Source organism: Sinocyclocheilus anshuiensis, unplaced genomic scaffold (assembly GCF_001515605.1).
Source record: "Sinocyclocheilus anshuiensis isolate Anshui unplaced genomic scaffold, SAMN03320099.WGS_v1.1 scaffold1661, whole genome shotgun sequence".
Lineage (NCBI taxonomy): Eukaryota > Metazoa > Chordata > Actinopteri > Cypriniformes > Cyprinidae > Sinocyclocheilus > Sinocyclocheilus anshuiensis.
The window spans coordinates 586,722-598,923 of record NW_015540517.1 but is presented as its reverse complement, the minus strand read 5'-3'; the positions used below and the strand labels follow the sequence as shown (position 1 = coordinate 598,923).

At 36.1% G+C, this 12,202-nt stretch overlaps 1 pseudogene; it reads right to left on the bottom strand.

Moving 5' to 3' along the window:
* Positions 1–12,202, bottom strand: part of LOC107687340 (disabled homolog 1-like) — a 214,045-nt pseudogene that overhangs the window by 30,040 nt on the left and 171,803 nt on the right.

The following is a 12,202-nucleotide window of genomic DNA, read 5'->3' as shown; positions in this document are numbered from 1 at the left end:
TTGTTGCTTGATTAACATCAATGACTCGGACAAGAGCAACTAAATTAGGCTGCTGTCCCCTTAAAAATGAATGCACAGCTGCAATGCATGCAATGTACTGATACACGTTCTCCCTACTGTTAACGTTCACTTAAGACGTAATCAACTGTGTTTACGTGCATACTCGTCAAAACGGACAATTCGACATAATTTTGTGTGTAATTCTCCATTCATGCGACACGAAAGAGTACTCGCGCGCTGTGAGACGCACTTTCTGTGTGTGTATGCTTCAGTGTCTGTGCTCAGAAAACCAGACGGAATTGAGTTCTCTCTTGCGTCGCCAGATTTATCCTCTTCTCTTACTCCCACATATTGACATTTTTGAACGTTTTATGCGACGTGCAGCAAGTGTATGTTAGCTTATGTCCCGCCGGTTCATATGTAGGCTATGCATCTAACCTCCGAACCACACAGCAGATTCGTTCTGAATGAAATTCAATGAATCTCTTCCCAAATCGTGCCTCCCTAACATTTTCGTTTCGTTTTTATTCATTGACGAAAATGTCAATAGATTTACGTCATAGTTTTTGTCATTCGAAAAGAGTTTTAGTTCGTTATCGTCTCGTTGTCGTTGGTGAAAAAAATGTCCTTGACGAAAATTACGACGAAAATTATTCTTTATGTAATTAACACTGAGCATTATATAATGTTTGTTAATGATTTATTAATGAAAGTTATTATAAAGTGTTACCGTGTGGGCATGTCAGGATGTTCGCTTTGCAGTGAGTATATCAGGCCTTAAAGCAGACTTTTTTCATTTTTTTTTTTTTACGATGATTATTTCACAAGTGGTCAGAGGGCAAATCTAAAAGACCATGACAGCAGTTACAATGGCCAGTACACCTGTTTCTGAACATTTGTGGTTACCGTGTACTTGTTGGGTGTGCTTATCAGAAAACAGAACAGATATTGTGCTGCTAGCGGGGAGCAGCTGAGCATTTTCTGAGCTGTTTAAAGTGACTGGCACATGACAAAAAAGCTTTTCTACACTGATTCTAAAAAGCATTTCGTACATCCATTCGCTTGAGGCCAGACCACAGGGATCTTTCCTAAAATGCAGCTCTCTTTTTTCACACCAACATCTACAAAACGGCTAAAGCACATTCTTTATGAAAGAATAATTGCGCTCTCTTCTCTGACGTTATGCTGGCATTTTTTAGTCTCGGCTAGTCTGTCTCTAATAATCAAAAAAAAAAAAAAACAGCACACGCAAGAACACGACTATGTGCGTGACCTTTGAAAGCACTGTAAAGTCTTGCGCACATGGTCACACGGGGAGAAGGGCACAAGGACGTTTCTACGGTTTATTTATGAACCGCACAGTTAGCATGGGAACACAAAACCTGACCTATTCAACAGGGTCAGACTGGGGTCATCTATAAGTGTTCTGTCATTTGACTATGAAAAAGAAAGGTCAGGTATGAGTAAGTAGCCTACTTCCAGGAGACTAGTGGAAAAGGTACAAAGCATGAGACGAGGGATTTAGCAGGGCTATAAACTGTTCATAGCGGGTAGCGTGACATTTACTTTCCTGTACTGGGACTCTACTGGAGTCTAGAATGGGCCATAGTGCATTACTTATTACTTTATAGCTAGATTACAGCTAGAGGAGTTTTCTAGGACATTTACAATCAAAACTACAGATCACGGGAAGGCCGAGGGCAGGAGTGGAGAAACTTCAGCCAATCATTGTCCACCTTACCTGGGTGACCAGCAACAGGTCAGTGTCTAAATCCAAGAGATCAACTCGTTCGTTATGCTTGTTCTGCAATGATAGCATGGTGTTAGATGAAAGATGGGATGAGACACACAGAAAATAAGGTGAAATGAGGTCTGTTTTGGGACGGTGAATGTGAGTAGATGGGATGTATGGTACTTTACCTGTGCAGCTGTGGTTTTTGCATTTTACCACATTATCTTTCAAGCGTGCAACAGGTTTGAGCCAAACGCAATGCAAAAACGAACTGTATTTATCTTCACCAACTCGCATCCCACCCCATAGTCCCAAACTGTAATTGGTGGAAGGCAGAATGAAACTAAAAAAAATATTTTTAACCAGCTGCCAGCAGGCTTTAATGGGAAAATAATGTGCTAAAACGGGCGTCTCTTGAGATAACATGGGAAGAGCAAAAGACCATGAACAACAGCTGTTCCCGTCTTATTCTGTGCTGCCGAAAAAGCAACACAGGCGAGGAGAGGATCTTATACGAAAGGAGAGGATGGCTAGACCATGAAATTGAAAAGAAAACCAAGACCCCTTTCTTCCAACTTGGTTTACTTGGTTAGCCGGATAAAGTGGTGTCATGCATTTCGACAATTATACTTTCGACTGAGGGCACCAATAGAAAAATAAATACATAAATAAATAAATTAATTTTTTATTGGTGTCTTCAGTCAAAATTATAATAGTTTTTTTTGTGATAACACTTTACAATAAGGATCCATTTGTCAACATAGTAAACTACGTTAAATAAATAAATAAATAAATATTATTAATTAATATTATTATTTTTTATATTATTTAATGGACCTGATATAACATGAACTAATAATGAGCAGTTGTATTTTTATACAAAGTTTTTTATATATTTGTATTTTTTATCGGTCAATCACAACTAACACATTAGTTAATGCATTAACTAACATTAACTAATGGGAACTTATTGTAAAGTGTTATCATTTCTTTTTTTAATGTGCAAAACATTATACAGTATAAATGTCATTAAAATGGGGCCCAAGGGGGCACATTTTAAAATCCCAACTTAATACAGAAACAGTATAGTATTTAATAATTAAGAAATATTACAACGTTAATCTAAAAAATATATATAAAAATATAAGAAATAAACAAATAAGATAATTTTCAGTTTAAAGTGCATGATCTGCAGAAGGTGTGACTTGATTGGCAGACATTCGCATTGATTTCTGCCACAAAAGAAATCACCCAGGCTTCTCATGTTATGCAAAAATTATCCGGCTAACCAAGTAATACCAGATTTAACACTGACAACAAAATATGCACATACAACAACTAGACTAACAGAAAAACAAACACATACATGTAAAACGTGCAATAAAATCAAGCAAAAGATTGACTCCAGGTCAGTGGATTTTGGTTGCAGAAGCAGGTGACACCTGAGATGGTTAAGTCTGAAAGCCTCTCTGGGTTAGCACTTGCTGTTCTGTGTTAGCACTTAGCTTTAAGAATGAAAGGGTGTTAACGGGAGTCATCTGAGAAAGGTAAGCAGAAATAAGCCACTGCTAGTGACAAGTTATATCTGCTAATGTCGCGGGAATGACTGAATGGACAAACATGAAGGACAGCAGAGGTGATGTGAAAGAGAGAAACCAGTTTTGGATTGTGTAGCGTTCTTCACTTAAAGACCACGACGATCAGTTCAACTGAAACAGAAAAAACTATTAAATGCCTCATGCATAAAACATGAGCAGAACTAATTTCAGTTTTCAGAATTATGCAACAATCTACGTTTACAAACAATTTGGACTCAAATTCGTTCTGCTTGTGTTTCATGAATAAAGGGAACAAAACTACAATTCTGATTTGTTCCCGTCATGTTTTCAGGGTGATGGTGTTCGTCTCACTTTGTTTGATTTTGAAGGTCATTGAGCTGGAACCAGCGTTTTATACTGCGGCCAGTAGCTGAATTAAACGGCTGTAATATTACCGGCCCAAGAGACGCCATCAAATCAATCTCTTTACACACCCTTGGGGATCACCACTGAGGATAATGGGAAAGATGACAGCTGGGCCCCACAGTGATGAACTGTGTCAGTCAAATCGCACTGCATGCTGCTGACACCTTATTACTGATGGATATCATGAGTGCTGATAACCACCTTCTTATCTGTTATTATAGCAAGCTGCCTCTCCTGTGGAAGTGTGACTCACATGATGCATTGTAATTCCATAACTGAAATTACAGTATTTACACTAAACAGTCTCCATGGCAACAATTAGAACAATGCTGAGGGTAAACATTAGTATTTTATGCAACCGTATGAGTATCTTGCTTATTTTGCCACAATCCATCAGTCTACTTTTCTATCATCGTTATCACTTCAAATGACTATCAATTAACCGTCCCCTCGGAGATAATAATTATCTTCGCAGTGTCCTGTGCACTTTTAGTGCTGCCCATTTCATTATGTCCGGAGTGTTAATGTCTTGCGCTCTGACTGATCATATAGCCACAGGCATGAGACCAACTGGGAAGCACAGCTATGAAATTAAATAATACATGGAGAGGTAGAAGAAAAAAGAACAACACTAACGAGTTATTTAAAGCAATGCTTCAGCATAAATACAGTTTATCAACAAATCACTTCTTAAGTATCCAGAAATATAATGGGGGTATTCAATAAGAATAAATTGTGGCCACTGATAGTGTTGTTTATTTGCACATGCTTTGTTTTCAGTGCAAAGGAAATATGCAAATTAATGAGAAAACATGGCCAAAATGTATTCTAAATGTAGTTCGCGTGATACTTTTGCGAATTTCTGTTGTGAAGGATGCAAAACAAAACAAAACAAAACAGATTAATGTCTTGCGCTCTGACTGATCATATAGCCACAGGCATGAGACCAACTGGGAAGCACAGCTATGAAATTAAATAATACATGGAGAGGTAGAAGAAAAAAGAACAACACTAACGAGTTATTTAAAGCAATGCTTCAGCATAAATACAGTTTATCAACAAATCACTTCTTAAGTATCCAGAAATATAATGGGGGTATTCAATAAGAATAAATTGTGGCCACTGATAGTGTTGTTTATTTGCACATGCTTTGTTTTCAGTGCAAAGGAAATATGCAAATTAATGAGAAAACATGGCCAAAATGTATTCTAAATGTAGTTCGCGTGATACTTTTGCGAATTTCTGTTGTGAAGGACGCAAAACAAAACAAAACAAAACAAAACAGAATAAAACTAAATAACACAAAACAAAGAAATCAAACAGATAAAACAGAATAAAAAACAAAACATAAAAACACAACACAAAACAAAACCAAACAGAATAAAAACAGAATAAAAAAATAAAATAAAAAATAACATGACAAGACAAAACAAAACAAAACAAAGAAAACAAACAGAATAAAACAAAAGAAAACAGAAAACAACAGAAAAAGAAGACAAACCAAACATAAAAACAACACAAAACAAGACAAAACAAAACAGAATAAAACAAAAATAACAAAACAAAACATAATTAAACAAAACAAAATGTTAGACAAAACAAAAACAAAAAATGACAATGCAAAAACAACAACAGAAAAACATACAAAATACAACATACAAAAGTGGAGCAACTGTTTAGTGAATTTGCCTTATAATGTTTGGCTAAAAAGAATGTACAAGTGCATTTAAAAAAAAATGCAGAAAAATAAATTCGGATCCACAATGTATGTGCAGACGCACAATACAAAACAGATTTACAGCCTAACGGTTCAAAAGCCAATTCTGTAGAGCTGAGGGAGTTATTTTATGAGTTGAAGCTGTGTAGATTTTGCTTAGACAGGAATGAAAACGCTGGGGAAGACAGGATCAAGAGGCCAGACGACTTCGATTGAAATAGGAGAGAGGAAGAAGGCTGAAAATGTGTGCGAGGAAGAGAGAAAAGAGTGAATAGGTGTTTGAAAACATGATGGAAGAGGCCAGAGGAAGAGATGCCAGACAGTGGCACAAGGTGATATGAGGGCTGAGATGAGGAAAATCCAGGTCTGGAGAGACTAAACAACTGAATACTGAGGACAGACTCAACCAACTTCAGGGACTTTGCCAGGGTTGTATGTGTTGTGATGGTGGCTGTGGGGGGTTTAGGCATTTAGCTAAGACTGAATGAACAGAGCAGCTATAACACAAGAGAGGTACAGACAGCAGAGACACTGGCCAGAACATGAAAAGATCAGCCATTTTTACATATCAGAGTGTAAATGCTGAGCCCAAAAGGCCTGACAAAGAATCGTCCACCATTTAAAGAGAGAGAGAGCAAAATTCCATGCGTGAGCACAAGTCAAAAATTCAGAAGAACATTTGCCATCTCTCATTTAAATGACTTTATCAGTCAACCCATATAAACTCCACAGGCTTTTCATCTTTTATTGTAGATCATGCATGATTCATGGGCATTCATGATGTGACATTGAAGGAAAAGTTCACCAAAGTTGAAAGTTCTGTCCTGTTGTTTCAAACTTCTATGACTTTAATTCTTCAATGGGACACAAATGGGAAAAAATATATATTCTGAGGCTGTTCTAGTTGCTTTTTTCGATCTAAATATCTTCAAAGTGCCATAAAAATAAGATTATTGAAGTACATTTTGCAAGAAAATACTATTCCAGTTTTTCTACTTCAAAATGTAACATTTAATTAAATGATACTTGCAATTTCTTTGTAGTTGTTGGTGAAAATTACTAGCAATTTCTGAGGGAAAATTTATTCTGCACAAATTTTTGTTTCAGTGTATGACAATATTCAGGGCTTTTAGTAAATAATGACTTCAATTTTTGCCTGTTTGCCACAAAACTCTCATGTGATATTGTGTGTGAATCATATGAACAATTTCATGGTGCTTTTATGTTGTTTTCAAAGCTTGAAAGCATGAGACTCATTGACAGTCATTGTTATTGCATGAAAAAGAGTGAGTATATTCTTTAAAATCTCAGTATTCCATGGAAGAAATAACATTATACAGATCTAGAATAACATAAAGCTAAGTATGAGTTTTCATTTTAGGTGAAATATCCCTATTCCATCATGAATGCACCAGCTGTCCTTATTATGGGGTGAAGACAAGCGTACATCATGCAAAACCGACCAATCACGTAATGCCCACCACCCAAACCCAAACTAGATTTTCACAAAGAAAATGATCAGCCATAAAGAAACAAACATATACACAACCAGCCAAAAACACACAAACACCAGGGGAAAATTAAGAGTGCACAGTCTATGCGATTTACTGTAAGCTGGGGAATGAGTGCTGCTGAACTCCTCACAAGACTTGAGACAGGGAGAGGGACATGCTTGATGCTTGTGGTTTACATACTTTTGAAAGGTTTGCCAGAGAGAGGCACAGGAGAGTCACATAAACAAACACACACAGGTCCACTCACTGGATGTCGCTTTGGGACGTCATAAACTCCCTCCTTTTGTTGGCTGGTAGGGACCTGGTGTGGACAGGGAGCCCAGCCAAATGCACAGTTAACATGACAAGTTACCATTAGTTCAGATTTCAGCAGGAGATTTTACAAGGTCAATGCAGAATGCAAATTTTATGCTTCCTGGAGAGCAAAATTAGTCATTGTCTATGTTCAACGTGTTGTGTTTTAATTAATAATGAAATGGAAGATGCAGAATAATAGAAATAAAATTTTGCTTGAATAATTTCTTTATAATAAATATTTTATTTATAACAAAAATATTAATTATAATAAATATTTTAGATAAATAGTCAAAAACCTAAAATGTTATTTTATTTTATTATTTTATTTTATTTTATTTTATGATTTCTCAATTCATATAATCTGGTACCATAATGTCCATCTTCACAATACACGGTTAGTAAAGATGCAGATCCTTTCATTCTCTGTTATTTCCATGTCTTCTCTTTCTCTAATTTGCCATTGTTCTTAATTTCCTTCTTGCTGAGAGACTGATTGCCGCTGTGTTTTTATTTGATCGTACACTTGAAGTGATCGTTCCATTTCTTTTATTCAAAGATCACACAGTGACAGCAATGATTAATCATTCTCACTCTTTCATTTGGAGAAAGGGCAGAGGAAAGACCTGCTGCTTTTTCTCACAGCAGAGTAATTTCTCTATGCAGACCTTGGAAAGCTCCCTACACTCAGCATCAATCCCTCAGTCATGCTATGTAAACTTTGCTAGAGCCAAAACCACTCGGGATCCAAGGGGCCCGCTGGAGGTCAAGGTTACTTTCGCTGCATACTGTTAGCTTTGGTTAAGGAACTTATCTAGCTATGAGATGCTGTATTGTGTTGTTTTATGAGGTTGGATAGAGATTCTTTTTTTTTTTTTTACCCTATACCTTCTAATCAGTTAAGGCAAGACAGGCAAAACTTTTTTATTTTCAGGCACAGGTACATTTTGAGATTTTGGACTATTTTGCTTCAATTCCTTATTATTACACATGATCTTTTTGCATATGCAGATTTCAATTACAACACACATCTTTAAAGGCAATTTCCTCAAAATAAGTTTTTTCCCCCTCCTGAACTGAGCCAGAAATTTTCACTTCAGTAGCACTTACATACACCAAACATTACGGTTTTATTCCAATCTATATTCTGAGGGCTTTTACTGAGGGGGTTTGTTCATATAAAACTTGCCTGATTCATGTAACATTTTATGTAACTTTTTTTTTTTTCTGGCTGTTGACAGTATTTTATGATTTATGAAATGAGAAAAAACAGATGCTCAAAAATCCTCTCTGTGAAGCCTTTTAACTCAACAAAATGAAAACAAAATGTAACCCGGCTTTATCCGATGTATAGATTTCTGTTCTCGAAATGTATTGAAATTTGTACATATTTAATTAGAATATATATATATATATATATATATTTATTTATTTATTTTTTTTTTTTATTGTAGCCTGACCTGTAGTGTTTTGCCTTAAATTTGGGAAATAAATTTGTAAATATTTCACTCACAAAGAGCCATTTTCATGGCTTTTTAAAAGTCCCTGATATTTTCATGGTGTCCATGGTGCTTCACAATATAACCATAATTCATTGCTTCAATTTATGCTATTTATATACATTCAGTCTTTAGTGTGGAAATCTAGAGAACACAAATCTTGTTGTGTTCACTTAGGTTTTCCTATTTCATCGCTGTTAGCAAAGACCAGAAGTGATGTTCTCGCAGATTCGATCTGACTGGGCCAATCTGTTTTTTTTTTTGTTTGATATGAGATGTGATCAGGTGTTAGCTGATCCTTTTTTTTATGATGTGACAGCAAGCGGATGTCTCTTTCATGCTCCCGAGTTTCCGATGTCTGTCCTGATGTCAGCAACAAGTGCAGGAGTTTGCGAAGTGTCAGTTTAGCGCTGGAGAGCCGTGCACACATTTGAATAGTTAGAAGGTATAATTTGGTCCCTAATGGTGTTTCAAACTTTTAAAGAGCTACTAAACTGATTGTGACGTCGGATATGTATAAAGTTGTGGAGGAGACAGACTGGCAAAGTGTTGGGTGGACTGATGTGATTATTGTTTTGCTTGGCAGCGTTTCTTTTTGACTCAAGCCACAGGTGACAAAACAAAGCAGCACCTGAGGATACAACACCTGCTGTTGTCTTGGTCATGGCACTCGGAGCACAAAACATTGCTGGGTGTAAATCTTTGAAAGGGCCGTCACGCTGAATTAGTGTGGCTTGGCGTAGCACTCTGTTCTAATTCACAGGTGGGACTCTGGCAGCTACACAGTGGAGCTGTCAGTAGCTGCACCATCAAAACATAGGATTCTTCTAAAGAAGAATGGCGGTTTATTTAGAGGCTCCCTATTGGCTGTTTGGCACAAAAACCTCGGTTGGTCCTTGATAGCTTTTAATGATAGGTCTATGCTTGATGTATTAGGTTTATCAAATTGATAGATTGTATTGTGTAGTGAACAACAACCAATTTCAAAACTCCCTAAATAAATAAAACAAAGATTATTATAAATACCATTTCACTCTTTCTACTTCAAAATTTGAAGTTTAATTCAATGTTACTTGCTTGTTTTTTTTTTTTTTTGTGAAATTTCCTGGCTATTTCTGTGTGATAGTTGTCCAAGTAAATCCTACACCTACACTTTTTTTTTTATTTTTTTTTTAGTATAGGTTCCTTTCAAGCAAGGGAATAATCTGAAAAACACAACTGACACAATTTAACACAATTTAAAATATTAATTAGATGACATAATCCCTTTTTGTAATTACAAAAAAAAAAAAAAGAAAAGAAAAAAAGTATCTATGAGTGAAATTTGAGAGTGAACCTCAAACTTCATTCATTCATCCATTGATTCATTCTTTATTTCTTTATTTAATTATTTATTTGTTTGTTTACTTGCTTGTTTGTTTATGCATTTTGGGCAGAACTTGTAAAATAAGTATTTGACAATATTAATATATTATATTAGCATATATTATATTGAAATATTATAACATTATTATAACATTATAGTAATTTATTAATTTATTGTTAACTTTTTGATTTAATTAGTCAATTTCCATACTTTTCCACACTTCTTTTCAACATTTTTTATGAATATTTTCAACTCGTAAATTATAAATCGCTCTTTTAGAGCTTAGAAACTTCCAGAAATGCTGTCACATTTTCAAATACCCCCCCAAAAACATAATTTTATCTAGACATTTGCTACTCTGAACTGTTTATTTTGTTTGTTATGTTCTGTACTATGTTAATAAAAAGCGAAATTGCTTTTAGTGATGAATGTGTATTATAGTTTTCATTGCACACTAATATTGAAATGTCCGATTAAGTGATTATCAGTTAAAAGGCACCATTTTTTAAGAACATTATTATGATTTGGTAGTGTACCTGATATATGCTCTCCTCTGATTGGTCACGGATGGGCTCGTGTCCCGCCTCAAATACAATGTACTACAACATCGGCAGCAGAGGAAGATAAAAAGGCAAAGGGACAGGAAAACGGTGAGTGTGAAAAGAAAAAAGAAAAGGAAGAAGACTGATTGATCACACAGAATCAACAGCGGCCCCAGGAGCAGCGCAGTGACCCTCGCAACAATGAGGGACTAAACGAAGCTGTGACATGCTTACCATCTTGACCTTTAGCAACATGCACTGGCCTAGCAAAGCGTTTCGGTCGCTTTAGTTCATCTTTCACTGCAACTACAACTACAACTTCAGTGCAGAGAATAACATTCACTCTCTGCAGCTTAATGACAAATAAGAATCCTTTCGGAGAGAAGAATTACAAGGTGTTCTTTCTAACCTATGCCTCGTGCATATATACTAGGCTTTAAAATTTTTATCATCCCAATTTTTTTCCTCTATACCCATACCCCTGTTTCTGGGGCGATGGTATGAATTTTACAACATTAAAGTGAAATAAAACAGTGTATAACACAACGCTGCATGTTTCTTTAATGAGGCATGCTAATATTAGCTTAGCATGGGTAACAAAACTTTCCCAGCTGTGCCACTAAGATTTAAGACTATTTAAACGATATCTGAGATATATTCCGCAGTGATTTTTGTCGAGTAGCATTCAAGCTATTCGCTAACTCCTGTCCTTTCAAGACCACATTTATGTTAATGGCAGAATCATCTCCATTTTCTGTGACATTAGATCTAATGGCTTAGCCGTTCCCATTTACAAGCTACTGTCGCCATTGGCTAATTCATTTTGTTACACAGTTAGCCACTGGCTAATTCTTCTCCTCTCTAGCCCTCTTAACAGCAAATTGATAATGCTTATCAGGTCTGCACTACTTCTAGTAATGATTAAATCTTAAGTTAACTGCAAGGTCTAGAAGCAACGTTTCTCATTTCTCTGCTACTAATGGCTAATGGGCATCCAGTCTTGCTATTTAAAGATACACTCCAATCATACACATATTCCATAGGATACAAGGCTATTTCATTCCCATTATGATGCACAACGGACAATATGGAAAGCCAATGTAATGCATGTAAACACACACACACACACACACACAGCCCAGATGAAATGTGTTAAAGCTGTCTGTTTTCAGTACAAAATTAAGGAGGCTCCCAGAATCGCTATAGCTTCACCTAGTTTATGAAAAGGAAAAGTTAACAACACATTACAGCAATGATTCACCGTTTATTTCTATATCCAAATGATGAAATCCCAGTCTTATTAATTCAGGAGGAGTGAGAGAAGAGCAGAGAAAATGGAGTGGAATTATTTATTTCTGTAAATGAGATTAAACGCATATTATTGAGCAGGGAGCCCAGTTTAAAGTGACAGTGAGAGGCACACTAATTTGACAGCGTACGTTCAGGCAGACATAATGATTGACGATTTATTTCAAAGCGTTACCTGATATACAGGATCCTCCATATCTTCCTCCAAAATGGTCTGCAGGAGCGATCGCACAGAGAGGGGGTGATTGGAGGAAGGAGAGTAGAGA